We start from the raw sequence: 10348 nt of genomic DNA on the forward strand, positions 1-10348 counted from the left end.
CACATATACACACATGCAGGTGCCCACATGTACACACTCCATACACCACACACGCCACACATATACCACACATACACACATACGTGCACACACGTGCACACTCCATGCACCACACACACCACACATGCACATACGTACATGCACACAGGTACACACTCCATATACCACACACACCACACATACGTGCACATGCATGCACACATGTACATATTCCATACACCACACATACACATGCACGTGTACACATGTACACACTCCATATACCACACATCACACATATACACACACACATGCACTCATGTACACACTCTCTACACCACACACACCACACATACACACACACATGCACTCATGTACACACTCTATGCCGCACACACACACATACACACATGCACATGCACTCATGTACACACTCCCTACACCACATACACACACATTACACACACTGGGAAGAGACAGGGTGTCCCGGAACAAGCATCTTTCCCTCTGGCCCCATGTGGAGACCACGTGAGCCTCACACCAGGCATTGTAGGGCACAGGTTCTGGGGACCCGGCAGCTGGGGAGCCTTGGACAGCCCTGCAGAAGCAGGCACCTGCACAGCAGCTTCCCACCTCCCTCCCCGGCCTGGTCCCCCACCACAGCAAGCAGCCAGCGGCACCCCACTCTGCAGCAGCAGCACATGGAAAGTTGGAGGCGGCAGGCCACTCTGAGCAGGGCAGCAGTGAGGGTCCTGCCAAGCGCAAAGGGCCACACTGGCAGGCTCCTCGCTGCAGCGATTTACGAAGGCTGCCCGGAGCCCGGCCAAGTCTGTAAGTCACGCACAATTAGAAGGCGCAGCCCAGCCCTCAGCCCCTGCCCACCACGGTAGGCTCCCGGCTCCAGGTCCAGCCTCACCCCTCCCAACAGGGACAGCCCCTCCCTACATAGGTGACCCCTCAGGGGCCCCAGGCCACAGTCCTGAGCCCACATTGCCAATGAGGACACCGAGGGCCAGGGATGTCAGATGGCTCTAGACGGTGGCTGCTGGGTAGGAGATGGTGCCAGGGTGTCGACAGTCCCCCAGCCATTCTCCCTTCGTGGCCTCAGGCACCAAGGCCCACTTTGACATCCTGGGGGCTCTCTGACATCTGGAAGCCAGGAAGAGAGCACCTGGGAGGAGCCACCCTGCTCCGTTGACACCCAGAATGGTCACCCCAACGCTGCAAGATAACAAGAAAGAAACATCACGGCCTGCAGATGCAAACACCTCTGAATCCCTGTGCTGGCCAGCCTGGAGGGCGTTGCGTCCCTGGAATCTGAGAGAAGGCCTCCAAGGCCATCCCAGCCAGAACTCTCTCTCCCACCCAGCCCTGATGGGGACACCAGGGGACCATGAGTCCAGTGCTTGGAAAAGTAGTGCTAAATGTCACTAGAAGTCCCCAGATAGCACTGGCCGAGAGGACTTGTTTTAGCGGTGGGGAAGCTCTGGACTGCCCACCACGCCTGGTGCCCGGGCATTTGCAATGTGACTGCTACAACCCAGAGCCTGGACCTTTAAATGTTAGCTCCTCTTCATTAATTCAAATGTAAATAGTAACACGGGCGGCACTGCAGGTGAAATACAGGACACCCAGCTGCATTGCAATTTCAGACCTACAGCAGATGATCACGTAGCACAGCGTGCCCCGTGAACCACTGGAGACACACTTACGTGAGACATACCTACACCAAAAATGACCCGCCGTGTATCTGAGATGGAATTTAACTCAGACCTCTTTGTTCTATCTCCAGCCCTCTTCTTGCGGCTGGTGGTTACTGCACAGGACGATGCATCTGCTGGGAATGAAAGGGATGGGACAGCTCCAAGGACACTTGGTGGCTGAATGGCCACGTGCTCCACACCCCCCGCCCCCCGCCATCATTTCCCACTCTGGGGGATGGGTGGGCACACACACAGCAACAGCCTTCCTAAGCCTGGGAGCAGAAGCAGCCTGTGCCCCACCCATCCCAGTGCCAGGGTCAGCCACACCCCAGCCCCACGCCCCGGCCCCCGGCCCTGGCCCTGGCCTGCCCACGCCCCCTCCTGGCACACACAGCAGAAGCCCAGCTCAGGGGAGAGTGCCACACCTCAGGCAGCACCAACCCGGAGACGTATTCGAAACACTTACAGCAACATAAACAAAACAGGCTATTGTAGCAGCCACCTCCACCTCCTCACAGCTGGTGTGAGGCTGGCATAGCACAGGGGAGTGCTTGGGGCGTGCCAGGCCGTCCTCTGTTTGCACAAGCGGAGGCGGTTTCGTCTGAGGGCAGTCTGTGTGCTGTGGCCTTTGTCGTGTCTGCTACTGAAATTTCCTGTCTCTGTTATTCTCTTCTCCAGTCGTAAGACGATCTGAAACCCAAAACTTTTATTGCCCCTTTTAAAAAGGCTTTACAGCTCCCGGTCTGCTTCATAGACTGTCCTGCGCTCGGGGCTGGGATTGTAGTTAGGGCAAGCACGCTGGACTGGACACCGAGAAAGGAATTCACCCTGGTCTCCGCCGCAGGGGCTTGGCTGGGAGGACCTGCCAGAACTCGGAGGAGGAGAAGGAGGAGAAGGGGGGCGAGAGATGTTTTTGCAGAGTCGGCAGGAAGCCCCAGGGTGTAAATCTCCTTCGCTGGTTAGCTGGTTACCAAAGCTAGCTGCCTAAGGTGGTTAGAAGCAGCAGAGAGCGCACTCAGCCCCGGGACCCCCTACCAGGCCACCCCTCCATGGTCAGGTGACCTTGGGGCCATTTCTGTCACTCTCTGCATCCAGATCCCCCACCTTTGAACAGGAACAGCAGCCTCACCCCACCGACCACGTGGGCCCCTCTGAGTAAATTAAGTCAGAGGCTGGCTGGCTGGAAAGGTGTTAGGGGAGCTTAAACGGCAGAAGAGGCAGGGGGCAGTGGGGAAGGTAGGGGTCGGGATCCCAGCTCTCCCACTATGACCTCAGGCAAGTTCCCCGAATTCTCTTGGCCTCGATTTCCCCTTTTGTAATAGTGCCTGCCTCATATGGATGCTGTTAAGATTAAATGACACAATTTCATGTAAAGCACCTAGCACAGTATTTTTAAAAGACATTTTTAAAGTGGCAATCATTATTATTTTCATTATTATTCATCAAGGGCAAAAAAAGGAATCTCTAGAAATTTTTTTTTTTTTAGATGGAGTCTCACTCAGTCACCCAGGCTGGAGTCCAATGGTGCAAACTCAGCTTACCACAATCTCCACCTCCCAGGTTCAAGCAATTCTCCGGTCTCAGCCTCCCAAGCAGCTGGGACTACAGGCAGGCACCACCATGCCTGGCTAATCTCTGTATTTTTAGTAGAGAAGAGGTTTCACTATGTTGGCCAGGCTGATCTCGAACTCCCGACCTCATGATCCACCTGCCTCGGCCTCCCCAAGTGCTGGGATTACAGGCGTGAGCCATGGCACCTGGCCGAATCTCTAGAATTTAACAGGAGTATCTATCCTTACCATCAGGGAGTAGTCACTGCAGTTAAGGAACCAAATGCCTCCATTTGCCAAGGAAATAAATTGCTTCATACCAAGTGCCCAATAATTATGGATTAAGGAAGTAAGGAAGGAAGGCTTCCTGGAAGAGGTAGGGTATAGAGACTGAAGGACAAAAGCAAAGTGGACTGAACATGGGAGCCTGCAGGTGCGAGAGCCTCGGGCCGTGTCTATGGCGGATTCATCATTCCACGGTTCTGAATCTGGCCATGCCCCTGCACCCTGAGCCTCCCCCGACCTGCTGCGCCCTTCCTGTCGGAGCAGCAAGAAAGCTGCCACTGCCCACATGGCGAGAACGGTGTCAGCAGGACCTCTTGTGTCCATTGCTGGCTTCTGTCCCAGGACAGGGAGACAGACTGGACCTGGGTGTGTCTGTCCTGCGCTCACGGTCACCTGTGGCCAGAGGTGGAGGAAAAAGGTGGCTTTGCTAGGCTTTTCTCCTGCCCTCCCTCAAGGGGGAGGATTTGTGGCCAACTGAGCCTGTGAACAGGACTTGGGAGGCAGACCCAGGCTGGGCTCGTGGCGTGGCCTTGCATGAAAGGACTGATGGGTCCCTCCAAGCACGTCAGGTGCCCCGTGCCCTGTGTCATGGCACCAGCTCTGTCCTGGGCTTTCGGTCCCGCCCCAACACCTGACCCGAAACAGCAGGAAACGGGGGGCTTGGCCCCAGGGCCCAGTTTAAACGTCAACCCCTTCTGAGTGTCTCCACGTGCGCACGGCTTTCCCAGCTCCGAGGAGTTGTGTACTCCAGCAGACCCGGGCTCTGCCTTCCAACCAGGCACAGACTGATGAGGGAGGCAGACCCAGAGCTGAGCCATCACAGCGGGTCAGGGGAGTGAGGCACTGGGTCAGAAAGGCTGCCCAGAGTGGGTGCTGCTGGAAGACCTGAAGGAGAAGGGGCCAGTGGTCCAGGGAGAGAGAAAGATCTGGCCGGGTGCGGTGGCTCACACCTATAATCCCAGCACTTTGGGAGGCTGAAGCGAGTGGATCACGAGGTCAGGAAATCAAGACTATCCTGGCTAACACAGTGAAACCCCGTCTCTACGAAAAATACAAAAATATTACCCAGGAATGGTGGCACACGCCTGAAGTCCCAGCAACTTGGGAGGCTGAGGCAGGAGAATCACTTGAACCCAGGAGGCGGAGGTTGCCCCACTGCATTCCAGCCTGGGTGACAGAGCGAGACTCCGTCTCGAAAAACAGAAAGAAAAGTTCTAACGCAGTTTGTCTGGGAGCTGTACGAGGCGGGCGTCAGTGGGCAGATCCTGAGGACCTGAGGGTTTTAGGTGGGGGACCCTGATGCTGGAGTCGGGCTTCTGTGAAGAGGTGGACAGTGGCAGAAACAGACCAGGAGGGCTGCTGCCCGTCGGGAGGGAGCGAAGCCCACCAGGCAGGAGCGTGGGGAGGTGGGAGAGCAAAGGTAGCATTGGCAGGGCTCGCTGGGGACCCACCTGTCCTCTGATCTTCCAGTGGTGCAAAGCCCAGTCATCGGTCACTGGTGATGCCCAGGACGTGTGTCCCTCCAGCATTCTCAGCTGTGGCCCCCAGCCTGCGGGGAGCTGCCTGGGCTAGGAGGGGTATTGAGGCAAACTGTCACCAGCAAAAGCTTTCCGACAGCCGGCACATTTTTTAAAGCCGCACAGAGTCAAGGTCACCCCGGTTTCCTCGTCATTCACTCCCCTGCAGCCTTTGCACGATAGGAGGACGGGGTGGCAGGAGAGCTGTCGCTCAGGCCAGGACCATGCCCAGCAGGCCAGGGACGGATGTGCTCTCCCAGAGCCTGGAAGCTCGGCCCGGGTTGGGCGTGTCTCGGTCAGCATCCCGTTCCCGTGCTCCGCCTGGCGGGCCATAGGCAGGCACTTCACAAATATTTGTCAAGTGAATGGATGAGTGGATTTTTCCATATCTGCCTTGGCAAGGGCAGGGTTCTGCCTCCCTGACGAGTCCACATGCAAAACACAGTTAGTCAGTGAGCACGGAGACTGCCTGGACCCCACTGACTGCACACCAGCCGCAGGAGGGAGCGGCCCAGGAGTGGGACAGGAAGTACCCATCCCAGGGCTATGCGACCTTGGGCAAGGCCCTTTGGCCCCCAAAACTTCTAGCAGGGACACCTGCTTATCCTGCCTGTGCCATCCAAGGGAACAACAGGGGCGAAAAGACCCAATCCCACCCACCCTGCCACTGAGAACCTGGCCTGGCTTCAGTCCTGCTCTGGGTCAGCGGGCAGCAGATATGCAGGGCCCCTTGGTCTCATCGCAAATTGTGCCACGTTGTCAAGCTGCCATCCTCTCTAGGGTGATGGGGACATGACCCTCACGCCTACCACCCGCATACACTGCAGAAAAGCAAAAGGGACAAAGGCTGCATCCTGCTCACAGGGGACCCCTTTAGCCAGGGGGCCCAGGCTCACCCTAGGAGGAGCCCGGTGGAGCCAGGACACGGCCGTGACCACCCCAATTCAGGGCCAGGGGCCGCGCCCGGCCAGGGCTTCCGCCCAATCACTCCCTTCCCTTCCGAGAAGCTGGGCCCCTTGGGCCTTCGCTGGGTTTTGTTTTCCTAACAGCTCGGCTCACAGGAGCCCGCTGGCCTAGGGCCCCGGCTGGAGCCAGGCTATCGAGTAGCTGCGGCCACATCTGGAAGACGTTTGGGCAGAGCTCAGCCCCCGCACCGCAGCAGGCTGATAAGCGTCTGCTGCTGGCTTGGAGCTCCAGGAAGCTGCAGCCTCAGACCACCGGCCCTGGCTGCCTGAGCCTTCCAGAGGTGGGAGAGGAGGGCCAGAAGAAACTGGGGCATTCTCTGGCCCCTGACCTGCCAGCCCATTCCAGAAACCACAATGGCAGAACCAAAGATGTCAGCACAGAAGGCAGCCTCAGAGGCCCCAGAGGTCCCCTGGTCCCTGCTGCAGACACGTGCCCTTCTGCACCAGGTCCCGTGGTGCCTGCGTCCCCCCCAGCTGTCGTGATCACTCCCAGGATGGTCTTCGGGCCTGGACCGTGCTCTCGCACCTGGGGCCACTTCCTCATCACCATGCATCTTAGCCATCTCGGCTTCCCCATGCCACGGGTTGGAAAACCAAGGATCCATGGGGTGTCTGCATGGGTGACACCTCACACTGACAGAGGTGAGACATGGTCCCGGGTTTGGGGGACTGCACTCATGGCCTCCTTTGTCCTGTCCTATTCTGCCACCAGATCGCCCAGTGGAGGTCCTCACTGTGGGCCATCCAAGCCTCTAGGCCCTGCCTCCTGAGCTGAGAGCACGCAGGGATCCTGGCCGTTGGGTTCATCACAGTGCCTTGGGACAGAATTCTGGGCAGCCCCTCCAAGCCTGGTGCCTGGCTGATCCCACAGACAACACCCAGCAAGCAACAAGTACATGAAGCAGGAAACAAGCCACACAGAAGGGTGAGGAGATTGAGTCGCCCGTCACTGGCTCTCACGGTGCCTGACAGACGCTGTCAGAAGTCCTTTCGTGCTTGAGCCCAGGAGTTTGAGACCAGCCTGGGCAATAGAAGACCCTGTCTCTACAAAAATCATAGTAAGAATAATTTTAAAATACAGACCAGGCGCAGTGACTCATGCCTGTAATCCCAGCACTTTGGGAGGCTGAAGCAGGTGGATCACCTGAGGTCAGTTAGTTCGAGACCAGCCTGGCCACCACGGTGAAACTCCATCTCTACTAAAAATACAAAAAGCCGAGCATGGTGGTGCATGCCTGTAGTCCCAGCTAATAGGGAGGCTGAGGCAGGAGAATCGCTTGTACCTGGAAGGCAGAGGCTGCAGTGAACTGAGATTGCACCATTGCACTCCAACTTGGGCAACAAGAGCAAAACTCCATCTCAAAAATAAAAAATAAAAAATAAAGCAGTGCTTTATGGATAGCGATTATGAGGTCTCTCAACGCACCTGTCAGACAGGCACCACAACTGCCCTCCTAGTTTTCATTACGACGTCTTCTTTCTTAACTTGCAGATAGGGGGGATTTCAAACTATTTTATCACCGTCTTTATTATTGTTCTAACTGGGACTGAGGTCAGTCAGAAAACAGTCTCTGAGATGGCAAGCCTTCACAGCAGCTGACTCACTCTACGGCCCAGCGTGTGGTCAGCTTCCATAACGGCCCCATGCAGTCCTGAAGAGCGTGTTTGCCCTTGGTCTTCTGTGTGAGTCCGTCCAGTCAAGCTTCTTGATGATGATGCTTAAATCTGTCCTTACCAAGTATTTGTCTGCTTGCTATCCACTCCTGAGAGAGGAGTGTAGAAGTCTCCCACTCGGGCTGGGTGCGGTGGCTCACGCCTATGATCTCAGCACGTTGGAAAGCCAAGGTAGAAGGACCGCTTAAGCTCAGGAGTTCAAGAACAGCCTGAGCAAAACAGCGAGACCCCATCTCTACAAAAGAAATTTTTAAATTAGGCGAGCAGGGTGGCGCACACCTGTAGTCCCAGCTACTCAGGAGGCTGAGGCAGGAGGATCGCTTGAGCCCAGGCGGTCAAGGTTGCAGTGATCCAAGATCTCACCACTGTACTCCAGCCTAGGTGACACAGCAAGACCGTGTCTCAAAAAAAAAAAGGAAAGAAAGAAAGAAAAAAAGAAATCCCCCACTCTGCAAAGGACAGCCTTTAGCACAAATGATGCTGGCACAAATGGATGTCCCAATGCAACAAATTGAAACTCAACCTTTTCCTCATACCCCACCTCAAAATTAACTCCAAAAACTGGAAAACTTCTAGCAGAAAACATAAGAGAAAATTTTTATGCCCTTGGATTAGGCAAAGATTTCTTAAATGTGACAGCAAAATATGATCCATCAAAGAAAAAAAAACTAATGAACTAGACCATCAAAATTGTAAACATTTTCCCTTCAAAAGACACCATGAAGGCCGGGTGCGGTGGCTCACACCTGTAATCCCAGCACTTTGGGAGGTCAAAGCGGGTGGATCACCTGAGGTCAGGAGTTCAAAACCAGACTGGCCAGCATGGTAAAACCACGTCTCCACTGAAAATACAAAAAATTAGCCAGGCATGGTGGTGGATACCTATAATCCCAGCTACTCAGGAGGCTGAGGCAGGAGAATCACTTGAACCCAGGAGGCGGAGGTTGCGGTGAGCCGAGATGGTGTTATTGCACTCCAGCCTGGACAGCAGAGTGAGACTCCATCTCAAAAAAGAAAAAAAAAAATCATGAAGAAGCAGACTGGGAGGAAACATACATAACCCTTTAATAGGTTAGAATGTATACACTAATTTCATTCCTTTAGCGGTAGTTCATCCAAGTCTCTAGTAAATTCATATCTTTACCCTCCCTTGAACATCACAGGACCTTCAAACCTTTTAATTCTAATTATTTCCCTCCTAACTTTAAGACCATTTTGACCTTGTATTTTTCTTTTATTTTCATTTAAACGCCATTTTGCCATCAATATTTGTTTAGATTTGCCCACATATGACAATCTCTTCGACTTTCATCTCCTTATACCCCAATTTTTCCAGCCGGGGTGAATTTCCTCTGGCTCAAACATGTCTTTTGAAAATTCCTCAAGCAGCCAGGCATGGTGACTCACACTTGTAATCCCAGCACTTTGGGAGGCCGAGGTAAGTGGATTGCTTGAGCCCAGGGGTTTGAGACCAGCCCAGGCAACATAGGGAGACCCTGTCTCTACAAAAAAAAAAAAACAAAAGTTACCTGGGCGTGGTGGTGCACACCTAGTCCCAGCCACTCAGAAGTCTGATGTGGGAGGATCACCCATGTCTGAGAGTTCAAGGCTGCAGTGAGCCATGATTGCACCACCGCACTCCCATCTAGGCAACAGAGTGAGACTCTGTCTTAAAAAACAAAATTAATTTTTTAAAAAAATAGAAACTTCCAGCTGGGTGCAGTGGCTCAGGCCTGTAATTCCAGCACTTTGGGAGGCCAAGGCAGGCAGATCACGAGGTCAAGAGATCAAGACCATCCTGGCCAACATGGTGAAACCCTATCTCTACTAAAAATACAAAAAATTACCCGGGTGTGGTGGTGCACGCCTGTAGTCCCAGCTACTCAGGAGGCTGAGGCAGGAGAATTGCTTGAACCCAGGAGGCAGAGGTTGCAGTGAGTCGAGATCACTCCATTCCACTCTAGCTTGGGCAACAAGAGCGAAACTCTGTCAAAAAAAAAAAATTCCTCAAGCAAGGATTGTTTGTGGTGCATCTTTTTTATTTTTATTTGCCTATGATTGTCTTTACATTTTTCACTGGATATTGAATTCTATGTTGGTAATCCTTTGTGTCTTTATTTTTTTCACTGGATATTGAATTCTAGTTTCGGTAATCCTTTGTATCTCTATATTTTCCACCGGATATTGAATTCTAGGTTGACAACCATTTGCATCTTTAATTTTTTCACTGGATATTGAATTCTAGGTTGGAAATCATTTGCTCTGAGCATTTGTAAGATATCACTTCTCTATTTCCTAACTCCCACTGTTGCTCCTAAAGAGCAAGCTCTTGGCATAACTATCTTTGAAGATAATCTACATTTTCTCCTGGGCTCTTTTATAAGACTTCTTTTGATCTTCAGTGTTCTGCATTTTTATTCTGATGTGACTGGTGTGGAATCCTTTTTCTTTGGCTTGCTTGAGAGTCATTGGGCTTTCTTAAATATCTGAAATAGTTTCAGCCATAATCCTCTTCAAATATTGCCCCTACCCCTATTCTATCTCTCATTTTCTTGAACTCCACTTGCAATATGCTTACACTTGCATTCTAGTTCTCATGTTCTTTAGATTTCCTAGTTCTTAACCTTTCAAGAGTGCAATTTTCTTAATTTATTTTGTCTTATCCTTCAGTTCAT

Source organism: Saimiri boliviensis, chromosome 2 (assembly GCF_048565385.1).
Source record: "Saimiri boliviensis isolate mSaiBol1 chromosome 2, mSaiBol1.pri, whole genome shotgun sequence".
Classification (NCBI taxonomy): Eukaryota; Metazoa; Chordata; class Mammalia; order Primates; family Cebidae; genus Saimiri; species Saimiri boliviensis.